A 12,786-nucleotide genomic window follows, 5' to 3' on the forward strand; every position below is an offset into this window, starting at 1 on the left:
CAGCCACACACACTTAACTCCAATATACACTAAAAAAAGCTCAACAGATTCATGGTAAGAACAGGTGGACATATGGGCCCTCAAAATTCACCTCTGATTTCATTACAAATGATGACCAGATATCTTCAAAGTTTTGTCAATACCCAGTGACATTCAGAATGAGTACTCTTGCACAAAGCACATGATAACTTTGAGCTTTGATGTGTCAGATTGAAATGCAGCTCCCTAAAAAGCTCAGTAAAAAGAAGGAAAGTCTGTCTGAGCTTTTGGAGATATGTTTCATTTACATTCAAGTGAGCTGTTGCAATCAGAATAACATTTTCTGAACTGAATGTATTCCCTCATTAGAAAATTGAAAAAAATATTTCTTTCAAGTGATGTGAGAATGCCAGTGTTAGAGTTTTAGAAGTTAATTTCAAATAGACATAAGAGCTGAAGTCAGAGTATCTGTGTTTCCTGCAGTAACCCAAAGCCAAAAGAGCTAATTTACAATCCTCTTCTCAATTCCCTTCTAAACTTTGTGTTTTATCACAGTTTTTGGAGCGATAAAGGTCAATGATGGATTAAATTCTCCTTAAATGTTTCATCCCATTTCAGGAGACTTACTGCATTGACATCCAAGCACTATCAGTGTGATATGTTGTCGCACAGCTTCAAACACTCGACCTCGGAAAATACCAAAGAAAGCATAATAAATATTACTCAATATTCACTTATGGAGAACAACCATCAGATTCCTGAAAAAAAAACCCAACCAAAACCAAACAAGGGAGGCTTATGAACACAGATTAAAAAAAATTTAAAAAAAAAAAAAAAAAGGTTTATTTGCACAGAGGAGCACAATGGCAGAAGGCCAAGGACAGCACAGACCCAGCCCTGAACACAGGGAGGTCACCTGGCTCAAAGCCAGCCAGGGCTCTCAGAAGGTGCCCTGGGGATGCCACGAATGCCTTTGCCCAGAGAACCTCTCATGCCCCCTGTTCAGCTCCAAGCTGCTGCTCTTCTTCCTCACTCCTGCCTCACCATTCCACTCTTGAGCTCAAAGCCACTGCTCCTCTTACCTTGTCATCCCATGGCTTCTGCCAGTGAAGGGTGACACACATTCCCTCAGTGACTCCTGTGTCCCCCCAGTGACACCTGGGGCACCCCACCATGTCTACCTACACTTCCAGAGGAAAATTTTACCATTATAAATGTGCATGCACACAGGTGTTAAAGACATTTCTTACCCTAGGTTTCTTTCAAGTATTCAATTTCAGGGGGGAAAATAATTTAATAATTGAGAGGTACAACAACAGGAACAGCTCAGACCGGTGCCTGCAGACAGACCCTGAACAATCAATCCCTGAAGTTTTATGCCCTTACAGTCAATGTCCCCCTCTCCAGTGGTGATTTTTGTCTCTGGGGCTCTTCAGAGTCTCTGGATGATGACTGTCCCCACCCTGGCTGGAGACACAGGTCCTGAGGCCTTTGTTCAGCAAAGGGTGGACACCCGATCCTGGCTCCAGGTGTTTCCAGGGCACAGCCTGCAGCTTGCACTGGTACCTGGCACACCCTCCTGCCTGTGCTGGGGGATTTCTCAGCACAGGCACAGATGAAGGCTCTCCTTATACACACACACACTCTCTTAGCAAAAAGGGAGTTTATTAACCATTGCAAACAACATAACCTGCTGTTTACTATGAGAGCAGTAAATAAATACCAGGAACCAAGCCACAGCCTATTTTAATTCAATTCCTGTCTGTGTTGGCAGGCCAGGGCTACATTTCTGAAGATATATTAGAAATAAATCACTAAAAGCTCCATTCAAATGAAGTAAAGCATTGTAAATATGAATTAATCTAGTGTGAAAGCCAACAAAGACTGTCCCAAAGTTTCCACGCATCCTCCTCATCAAGAGCAATGCATAAGAGCCAGTTTCTTCCCCCATTCCTGTTAATACTACATTAATTGCTTTTGCTTGGAAATCCATGAGTGAATTTGCATTAAAAGCACTTGAGAAGAGTCAAAGAAGAGAGGGAGAAAACAGGGGAGTGGGATTACAGCCTCATGCATCTCACTGTATTTAAATGCTTTTGATGGAAAGGTTGGCCAGTTATTGGGGTGAGGGGCTGGGCCAGGACCCTTGGTTGGTCAGCTCTTTCTCGAGCAGCATTTTGGGGATGCTGTGGCACTGAGTGCACAATGAGGCTCGGGAAGCTGGCTCAGACACTGGACACCGTGCAGCTGTAGCCAGGTGGGGGCCAAGGGAGGTTTAGGTTAGACGTTAGAAAAAAATTGTTCACTGAAAAAGTGATTGGGCAATGGAATCATCTGCCGAGGGAGGTGGTGCAGTCACCGTCCCTGGACATGTTTAAAAAACATGGATGTGGCACTCAGTGCTATGATTTAGTTGATGTGGAGGTGTTAGGTCTTAGGTTGGACTTGATGATCTCAAAAGGTCATTTCCAACCTAGTTCATTCCATCATTCTGTGATTCCCTGATTGCATGGTTCTGTGATTCTGTGGTTCTTTGATTCCATGATTCCGTGGTTCTGTGATTCCGTGATTCCGTGATTCTGTGCCTCTGTTATTCAGTGATTCCGTGATTCTGTTATTCTGTGATTCTGTTATTCAGTGATTCCGTGCCTCTGTGGTTCTGCTGGGCCGCGTCCCGCGGGCGGCCCCGGCCGTGTGGGCCGGCACCTGCAGTACCGCGCTGGGACCGGCAGGCGGCAGCAGCGCAGCGCGGCCTGGGCTCCGCGCGGGGACCCCGAGCCGGGGTTTGGGGTGGGGGACAGCCCCGAGCCGGGGTTTGGGATCAGAGACAGCCGCGAGCCGGGGTTTGGGATCGGGGACAGCCCCGAGCCGGGCTTTGGGGTGGGGGACAGCCCCGAGCCGGGGTTTGGGGTGAGGGACAGCCCCGAGCCGGGGTCTGGGGTGAGGGACAGCCCCGAGCCGGGCTTTGGGGTGGGGGACAGCCCCGAGCCGGGGTTTGGGGTGAGGGAGAGCCCCGAGCCGGGGTTTGGGGTGGGGGACAGCCCCGAGCCGGGCTTTGGGATCAGAGACAGCCGCGAGCCGGGGTTTGGGATCGGGGACAGCCCCGAGCCGGGCTTTGGGATCAGAGACAGCCCCGAGCCGGGGTTTGGGGTGGGGGAGAGCCCCGAGCCAGGCTTTGGGATCAGAGACAGCCCCGAGCCGGGGTCTGGGGTGAGGGAGAGCCCCGAGCCGGGGTTTGGGGTGAGGGAGAGCCCCGAGCCGGGGTTTGGGGTGAGGGAGAGCCCCGAGCCGGGGTTTGGGGTCAGAGACAGCCCCGAGCCGGGGTTTGGGATCAGAGACAGCCCCGAGCCGGGGTCTGGGCACCGTGTGCCGCCAGGCAGGGCCTTTGGAGCCGGGCTGGTGAGGCTGGGTGCCGATGGAGGGTTTGAGTTATCTCTTAGAGCTCCGAGAGCCTTTGTGCCGGGTTTGGTCACGTTCTCCTGCCTGCTCCTGCCTTGGGGTGACCCTGGCCAAGGTCTGCAGACACGGGCCTGGAGTCCTTGGGCAGTGCGTGGTCATTCCCTGGTGTTGCAGGGCTAATCCCTGAAGAGAGCCTACAAGAAGGATGAAGAGAGACTATTTATAAGGACATGTAGTGACAGGGCAAGGGAGGATGGTTTTAAAGTGAAAGAGAATAGGTTTAGGTTTGGTATTAGGAAGAAATTCCTTACTGAGAACATGGTGAGACACTGGCACAGGCAGCACAGTGAAGCTGTGACTCTTCAAGGCCAAGTTCCAGCTCCATTCAAATAATTTCCAGTAATTTTCCTTGCAGTCTGCTGATACTGGCAAAGTTACTGCTGTGAAAAGTTAAATCTCCTAAAACAGCTTTGAATTGGAGTTGGGGATAAACAATGTTTATTTGACTGAAAGCTTTAATCATTCTTCTAGCTATCTGTTTTCTCATTTCCCCAGTTACAATTCCTGGGGTAGCACTAATTGAGCCTTACTGAAATTGATCTCCGAGCTTTATAATTTGGACAGTTCTCCCACTTCCTCTTCCGTAGCCTTGATCACTTGACAACCATCTACCTGGGATAATAACTTGATGCCTTGTAGCTTTTAAAGAATAATGCCTCATCACACACAAATATATGTGTATATATCATACTTTGTGTTACAAGATACAGAATTGGCAGTACATGCTAGTGAGATACTCTCCTAATCACCAGAAGAAATTTGGTTTCTCTTGTGTGGAGCTGGAGGCAGCTTTCCATCACATCTGTTTGATTTGATAATTTTATTTATTGTTGGTCTGGTGTCTTTGACTCCAGCCATGACAATCTAAAAACCAAGCATGGTATCTTTCTGGTTTAACAAATGCAGGTAAGATTACAAACAGAACCATCTGAAGCAAAGCCGAGATAGACAACAAGTAACAATAGTGACAGGGTGCAAGTGGGAGACAGAAATAATGAACAATTATCCTCTGTAGTTATCAGAGTTAAGGAGGTTGGAACACTTCCTTGTGTAAGAGATTCACTTGAGACGGGGTTCTGTTAAACTTGTTCCCAGATATTTTGTGTGTTGTCTTTTAACATTTGCTCTCATGTAACAAACAGATAAGCTTTATGTTTTATTTTAACTGAGATTCTGTTAAAGTTTTGTATGTACTTTTTCTTTTCCTTTTGCATGGTGGTAGGTTTTTTTCCCTGTTTTTTTTTTTTTTTTTTTTTTTTGTTTGTTTGTTTGTTTCCCTTAAAGGAAAGGTCCTAATACATCACTCACCATCATACAATAGAGGGTTAAAATTTTGGAAACATTAAATACAGCACCTTTCACTATTAGACAGGTAGGATCATCATATTACATTCACCTGCAACATCTTCAATAAAATACTGGTTTTATTCTGTCTCAGTGTTATTCTGCTACTGGACATTCTCTCACAAACCCTTATATAAACATGCCTAACAAACCCCCAGCACTCAGCCTTTGGCTGCCTACAATGTGGATGGCATTTAATGAGCTTCCAGGAAGTGCAGGCCATTATTCAACCACAGCCACCTCTGTGGCTGAGAGAACAGTGCAGACCCTCTCAAACAAAGCTCCCAGTACCTGAGCTCAGAAACTCCTCTTCCAAAGCCTGTACAGCACTGTTGTTGTTATTGGGTAACACTCAATGCAGCAACAGTATACAAAGGAGCACTAATGTATTTACAGTCATTCCAGAGGCTTCATCTCACTGTCCTCCTTCCAAAAGTGTTCATAGCACTGAGTTTCATGACTAAAAAGCCACCAAGAAACCCCAAGTACCATTCATGCTTGAACAGGTGAGTGAGCTGGTTTACACTGGTGGGGAATGGGTGCTGCTCTGTCAGAATGACCAGCACAGAATCCCTCCAGGTGTAACTTCATTGTGAGAGGCACAGTCCTCAGCCCAGGATCCTCTGTAGCTTGTCACCTGTGTGAGACACTGGACTTGTCTAGAAATAAAACTGAAGACAGACTTTTCACAGAAGAGGAGACAAAAGGACAGGCAGCCAATCAATAACATTGCTCAATGACTCAAAGACCTGGGTCCCTGAAGGGTGCAAAAGGCAGTTCCAAATTCAGCATGTGGTCACCCAGCAACAAGAACCCAGGAAACCTGATGACTCCCAAATTGGCCTCCTTTGTCCTCAGCTGCACCACAAGTAATCCTGGTTGGACTAGCCAGACATACACATCTTAGTCCTTGTTAAAATGCAGGTATGAAAAACAAGTGTGAAAGACTGACTGAATGCATTCTGCAGGAGAATAAGCGTGACTGACTGAAATCAGTTTTGTTTAAAATAAAATCACCTTCCCCTTCTATACAGTCTCACATTTAGCTTTGCTATGTTCATTTTACATCAGTAGCTGCTCACAGCTGATTGTTTAAACATTTCAAGAAAATGTAAAAGTGTGTGCTTACAGGAGAATGTCAAAGGAGAGAGAACTATTCAGGGAAGTGGGGACATGGCAGGCTTGAAATGGCTTGTCTTTTTGAGGTAATACTTTTTTCCCCTTTTGCCCAAAGGAAGGGACTTGGCGCACTTACAATTTCTGCTGTTACACCAATAACTTCTTATTTCACAGTTCACAAAGAAGAAATAACTGTTGAAACAAGTTGGTTTCTCAAAACTAGCCCTGAGTATGAAATTACAGGAAATGTCCTAAACATTTGTGTACAGTGACACATGCACTGCTGTACTAATATGAGCAACCTGAACAGAGAGAGAGCCAGGAAAATGAGTATTTCTGTTTACTGTATGTGTGAGGCTTAGAAACCCGATTCCAAATACAGAACAGAAAAGGCAAGGCTTAAAGCCCTGAAGATTTCAAGGCTTCTCAGAAAGGATTTTACATTGACTGGAAAGAAAAAAGCCAGAATCAATTGAAATAGTCAATGTTATTATTGTTATTCCCAACAGCTGCAGTTTAAAAATGGTGAGGTATCTGGTACCAGTGGCTGGTTCTTTCTGTGTGTAGCCACTGGGTCATGCCAATGGTTGTACTGCTAAATACAAAGGATAAACTACTGCAGTATCTTTTGTAAAGTTATTTGCTAAAAAATTCCAAAGGGAAACATTTTTATAGGACAAAAGGTCTGACAGGGATGGGACTAAGATGCACTGCTTACAGTGCCAAATCTTGCCAGTTTTCCCAACTGTAAAAAAATAATTCTACTCACTACAGATCCTAAGTTTTAGGGGGGGGAAAGTGTCAGAAAATAGGTGTCCAAGGTAAGCTGATAGTGTTATAGGTATTCTTGCTATAAAATTATTATGTTTTCAGAGACTCAAAATTGATAGTATCAAAACCATAACATGGGACCTACCTATGCCCCTTCCCCTCTTTCACAGTTACAAGTGGCTTCAGACTTTCAAAAGTAAATCTTGTCCAAAGTAGTAAACTTCTGCTGTTGACCTGTCTCATGGTTCTAAGAGAGCTGCCACCATTCTCTTCCAATGGGAAGCAGTTAGAGAAGTTTCATTTGTCCAAGAGAAACAAACAAGGGAATGAGACTCATTTAACTCTCTAAAATGAAAATATAGGCTGATCTCTTGCCTTGGAAATAATCCTCCTTTCTTTGATTGTTATGTTTCTAATCTCTCCCCAAATCTTTTTCACTCTTACTCCAGACTAATAGATGAATCCAGTGTGGGACCTAGATGGATTATACTCTAATTTAGCCATAGTCATGCATTCCACACTGACCAAATGCTTTCTTCCTGGAGGAACTCAAAGCAAGCACAGGATGTGCTCATAGCTAAGTAAGATGCCAGGTCATGGTGGCCAGAAATGTCTCCAGTCTGATTTGAAACTGAGCAAAGCTGTGTGGCTGTGAGTAAAGATGAGCTACAGAGGCAGCTCCAATGTACAGTGCTGGGCTCTGCAGAACAGGTTTGGGTAGTTCAGGTTAATTCTGTGCCAGTGACTGGGGAGAAAACCTCCCCCAAACCATGACACAGTGTTTGTAGCCCAGTGTACTTGTGGGCAAGACCTGTTTCTTGGCACTCATATATTCCAAATAATTCTCTTTCAGAGTCAGCATTAGGCACAATTATTCACACTGGAACTACACTTTGACCTCCTAACTATCTCATTACATCTCTTCTAAATCTGTAAGTGCCTGTCTGATTGCCCCTGCTGCAAGAAAAGGAAAGGGATGGAGACGCACAATAGAGCTGCAGGAAGTGTCCTGGAGAAAAGAGACCACTGGTGTGACAGAGCTGTGGATGGTGACCACTGCTTCTGGGAGAGGTGTTCCCTATCCCACAGCAGCTGCCCTCCTGGCAGGGTGTGCCCTGCTTGGCAGCAGGAACAACCGTTGGGATTTTCCAACGCTCTGACGCAAAAAACCCCGATGGCATCTTGCTGACTCCCCAGCAGCCTCTGTCCTTGGCAGCTTCCTGCTCTGCAGACTGTTAGAGTCTCAGCAGTCCAGTGCCAAGGGAGCTGGGGAATTGTGGAATATTTCCTAAAACTTCCTATGCACAGGCACAGCGTGTAGTGCTACCTGATTTCCTGCTGAAAGAGAGAATGCTTAGCCTTGAGTCAAAGGCTCTGTTGACAAAGATGCAAGCATTTGGTCCCAGGTGAAGCCTTGCTTTAAATTCTCAGCACAGATTCAGCATTGCCAAAATTCCACAGCTATTCTAGCAGTGGTGATGCTCTGTCCAAGCTCACACAACAAAGATTTGAAGGATGGAATAGTTGCTTATTACACCAGCAGACACAACTGAGAACATGGAAAAGCTGTGGGCATGTTGTGATTTCTTACACAAGGTTTCTAACTGTTTTAGAGAGCAGCTTAAATTTCAGTGAAGTCATTGGAATACAGCATTTATATATATATATGCTGTTTCTGTACTTCATTATTCACTATCCCCTCCCTTTTCTTCCTTGATTTGGTCCTTAATTCCCTTAAAGCTTCCATTCCCTTTATGCCAGATCCTTTTCTCTCTCTCATATCCCCCCCTACCACCCCCAAGCTAGGCATCCCCCCAATACCTCCTTCTGATGAAATTTCCTCTGACTTCATTCTCCTCTTCCTCAGTTTTTCTCTTCTCCCACTCCAATAAATACCAAACCATCATTCTAGTTCAGTTTTCTCCATCTTTAAGTTACCTTTAGTCTCTTTCATTATTTTAATTTTCTCCTCTTGTAGGGGAATATTTCTTCCATTAATAAGATACCAGAATGTCTGGTTTTCTTCTTCCCCATAGCCTAACTTTCTATCTTTAATTTCTCTATTTCTCTTTTATCTCAAATGCATCAACTTTTCATCTTCCTCTCCACTGCTGGCTGTGCTCCATCCCAATTCCCGATCTCCTTAATTCTGTTCCTCAATCTTTCACAATTGTTTGGCTTCTCTCTAATGACAATATTTTCTTCCATCTCAAACAATTGTTTCCTTTGCCTTTCCAGCTATTGAAGCATTTTCTTTGTGGTTACAAGCTCCCTGAGCACCCTATTTACAAATCCTGTGCCAGTTCATTTGGTACACTCCAATTCTCTCCTTTAACATTATGGAATTCACACATCAGCTTGTTGTGCAGCCTCCTTTCACACAATTTTCAATACATCCATTTTACCCATCCATACAGCTAAACATCTTGTCCAGGCTTGTTATTTTATATCTTCTTATGACACAGTTCCTTTGTACAGGATGAACAAACACTGTCTTGTGGGCTAAGCTGAGTAAGTGCTGAACTAACAAACAAAAATGGCATTAATAGAAAATAGATCAGGGAATACTAAAAATCATTGACACCAATTGACTTATAGTGTATTTTCCCTACAGGAGGATGTTTCAATTCTTTTTCATTTATATCACAAAAGCATACAGAAGAAACTGAATGAGTTTCAGAAATGCACATACATTCAGACTATGGTATCAGCATGAAAAGAGACTGGCAATTCTGATAATATGTAGTTTGGAGGAATATAATAACATAAGACATGATATTATAGAGAAATACAAAGCACTGAACAATAAAGTGAAGCAAAGCCTTGGGTACCTTTTAATCCTGAAATGTAAAAACCAGTGGATCTTAAATGAAGAAAGGGAATGTTTAGAACATTATTTACACAACTCATAATTAGCATGTGAAACACATTGCTCTAAGGTATGAAAAACCAATGAACTCTAATGGATTCTAAAAAGGAGGTGGCTTTTCTCTGTGCACACACACAAAAAAAAGACAAAGACAAAAAAAGACGTGGCTACTTTCAGGTCAGTTCTGTACTTCCCTCTTTTGGGAACAAGTGACCAAATGACTGAAAGTGGGACAAATTTTTGCTTCACAAGATAATGGAGAAAATTATCTTGTGAAGAATTATCTGTTACATTGCTGTGGGACTTCCAGGTGATGCTTGTGAGCTGGCTTGCACTGGCAGATGCAATACTGGACAGGCACAGTGCTAACCTCCCTCTTTCTATGCAAAATATTTTATCACTGCTATGAACTGAGCAGTTCTTGAGATGAATGTGACACACAGTCTGCAGGCTTGTGTGTCACAGTAGTTGGGAAATCGGTGACCCTTGACCACAGGACACGACGTGAAGTGCATTCACTGTGGGCAGCTCAGCCAGAGCAGCAGAGCAGGAGCAGGAGGCTGCAGAGGAGGCTGCAGCAGCCCTGGGTGCAGGATGCTTCACTGCCCTGCTCAGGTGCTCCCTGCCCCACCGGGCTCAGCATCAGCTGCCATCAATGAGCAATGGGGAGGAAAGTGTCACTGTCACAGCTTTGACATCAAAATCAATGCCCCAAGGGCAGCTCAACCACACTCGTGTGTTAGCCCTGGCAAATATGCTTTCAGGCTGTTCTTAATCTCCATGGGGGAAAAAAAATAACATTTTGACAAGCTACCCAGAGGGTCTAGCTAAACACTTTTCTGCACTGCCAACATTTTTATGTTTCACTTCAGTGTCTTCAGTCAAAGACTGAACTTTTAAAGACCATTACTCCTCAGCTGGCCTCCTCTTTCTATAACCACTTTTCATCTTTTCAAAAATCATAATATCTCTGCAGTTCTCTCTGTTTTACACTGATTCAGCTTGATCCTTCTCTTTTTTTTACACTCTCCATTCTCTGTAGTCTTGACATTATCAAGCTGAGATTAGCCCTGGGCTACCATAACGCTTCAGCTGAACAACATTAACAACAGAAAAGAGCATATTTAAAATGTCAATGCTCCAAGGCAGCATTTAATGGCACTTCAGCCACTATGCCCTTCCAGTTTGATGGTGATCCACTGAAGCAATGCAGCATTTGTTTTTTTAACAACAAGTTATGCAGTTAACTAATAGAAATCTTGTGTAATCAGTGTTTCCAAAGTGTACTTATGAAAATACCCTGTGGGATTTTGTTGCAAATCCAAGTCAGCATGTGGTGATAGATGGCACTTCTTTCTTCTCCTCTGATGGGCACAGCTGACTTCTTGGCATGCCTTAGCTGGCTGTTATTCATCTAGATGCTAAGAAGTTCATCTCTTTCAGTGTTTTCCAGGAATTTGAATCAAGCTAGTTGATGTCAACTGTAATTACATACAGCTGAAGTTTCTCAGCTCTTTTTCATGCCTCTTGCCCCATTTTATACATAGATGCTGTGCTTGCCCCTTACTGATCTTATGAAATTTCCACCCTTCAAGTTCTTCAAGGTAAGCACTAACATTCCTGAGATTGCTTCAGTCTCTTCTCGTCATTGTAGATAAGTGAGATGAAGTAATAATGAAGACACAAAATACCTTGTTCTAGTCTGTGTAAGTGTAAGGAAACAGAAGTTCCTGTATGTGGAGGGCAGAGGAGAGAAGAGACATCTGTGATCAGTTTGCTAGCGCTAGTATGGAAAATGAAGGATTAGCCTGAAACAAAAAGAAATGTTATGAGGCCATTCTGACAAACTCATTTTCTTTTACCTATAGAATTTCCTGTATGTGCCAATATTTTAACATTTATTGTTCTCTCTCTAGAGTCAGAAACTAGATGAGTAACCACCATCGAAACACAAATTGAAGTCATAATTTGTACCTGCTCCAAAATGAGTGTTTTATTTTATGGGGATGAAGTTTCTCTCTCCATGCAGAGAGAGTTACTGCTCAGGATCCACTCATCAAAGCTATTCCATGCTCAGTGGTTTGTCAAGTTACTACTAGCTTACACTACATTTGAGCATTCATACCATTAGTATAATTCACAGAGACTCTAAGGAGGGGCTGACACAAAAGCATTACTGTGGTGATCCCCAAAAAGGGACCAATGAGGCAAATGAAAAGTTCTGGGGTTTTTTTCCAGACTTATGAGTACACTCATAGGGAGGGGACCATATGAATTTGATTATGAATGTATACTTTTATTGCATGAATACTCAACTTTGGATCATACTGGGAAGAGATATTAATTTATACTGACTCAAAAAACATCCCTTACTGAGTGATGCATCATTGCATGTGAAATTCTGGATTCCAGGTATGCAATTAAATGCTCTGCTTTTCTAAGCATCTCATCAACCTTCTGGATAAATGGCCTGAATTGCACAAGTCCAATGTCTTATAACCCATGAGCTAATATAGGGTTACTAGGAAGTTTACATGACCACTGGTATGACTTACCTGCCTCACTCACCTAATGTGAATTATAATTGGTTTGAACATAAGGACAGGCCTAAAGTTTTCCCTATAAATGCTGCAACACAGCCAGAGCTTGAAGTCTTATCATATAGGTCTGCAGTTGCTCACAGTAATACAAAGTCCAAGGCAAAGAGGAGCAAAGGAGCATGGCTGGTAAGTTTTAAACAAAAAAGTCTCTTTGTTCATATGGAATGCGAAAGTGAATATTGTACCATGTGTTAGCTTTCTCTGTGGGGTTGTTTTGTAAAGGGCTCTGAATTTTTGAAGTACAAAACATTTTGAGAATTATGCATATGTTGTTTCAGTGTTTTTCTTTCCTGAATTTTACAAAAGACACAAACAAGCACAAGAAGATAATCCATCCATTGCTATACTGAAGTTAAATATTAAAAATATTTTTAAAATGCAAATAGAGCAATTGTTATGGCAAAGAAGAAGTTACGGCAAAGTGCAAATTTTATTTTAGCATGAAATTTAATGAATCCAAGAGTAGGTTGCATATGAATGAATCTTGTGTTGATGGAAATTCTTATGGAGAGGATACACTACAGACTAAACTTCTTCCTGCAGATCCAGAGCCAGTAATGCCATTTTAACTATTTTTTTAAATTAGTGTGAAAGGCAAAGGCACTTTAAAATGCAAACAAAGCTAGTAAAAGTCCAGCAGTGAAG

At 43.1% G+C, this 12,786-nt stretch overlaps 3 long non-coding RNA genes across 6 annotated transcripts in view; 1 reads left to right on the forward strand and 2 right to left on the reverse strand.

Annotated features, from left to right (window-relative positions):
- Positions 1-3,443: 3,443 nt before the first annotated feature.
- On the reverse strand, positions 3,444-5,693 carry LOC135281980 (uncharacterized). The gene is made up of 3 exons (XR_010348366.1): positions 5,074-5,693; positions 3,690-3,837; positions 3,444-3,572 (listed from the first exon to the last, which is right to left on the reverse strand). It is a non-coding gene; the product is annotated as an uncharacterized LOC135281980 (long non-coding RNA).
- LOC135281979 (uncharacterized) lies at positions 3,456-5,821 on the forward strand. The gene is made up of 2 exons (XR_010348365.1): positions 3,456-5,288; positions 5,362-5,821. It is a non-coding gene; the product is annotated as an uncharacterized LOC135281979 (long non-coding RNA).
- A 2,670-nt stretch (positions 5,822-8,491) lies between these two features.
- LOC135281978 (uncharacterized) overlaps positions 8,492-12,786 on the reverse strand; it is a 64,588-nt gene continuing 60,293 nt past the window's right edge. For all 4 annotated transcript variants that reach the window (XR_010348361.1, XR_010348364.1, XR_010348363.1 and 1 more), the window contains one exon: positions 8,492-11,349. This is a non-coding gene — a long non-coding RNA (uncharacterized LOC135281978). The remainder of the gene's footprint in view (positions 11,350-12,786) is intronic.

The sequence above is a fragment of the Passer domesticus genome, chromosome 16, assembly GCF_036417665.1.
Source record: "Passer domesticus isolate bPasDom1 chromosome 16, bPasDom1.hap1, whole genome shotgun sequence".
NCBI lineage: Eukaryota > Metazoa > Chordata > Aves > Passeriformes > Passeridae > Passer > Passer domesticus.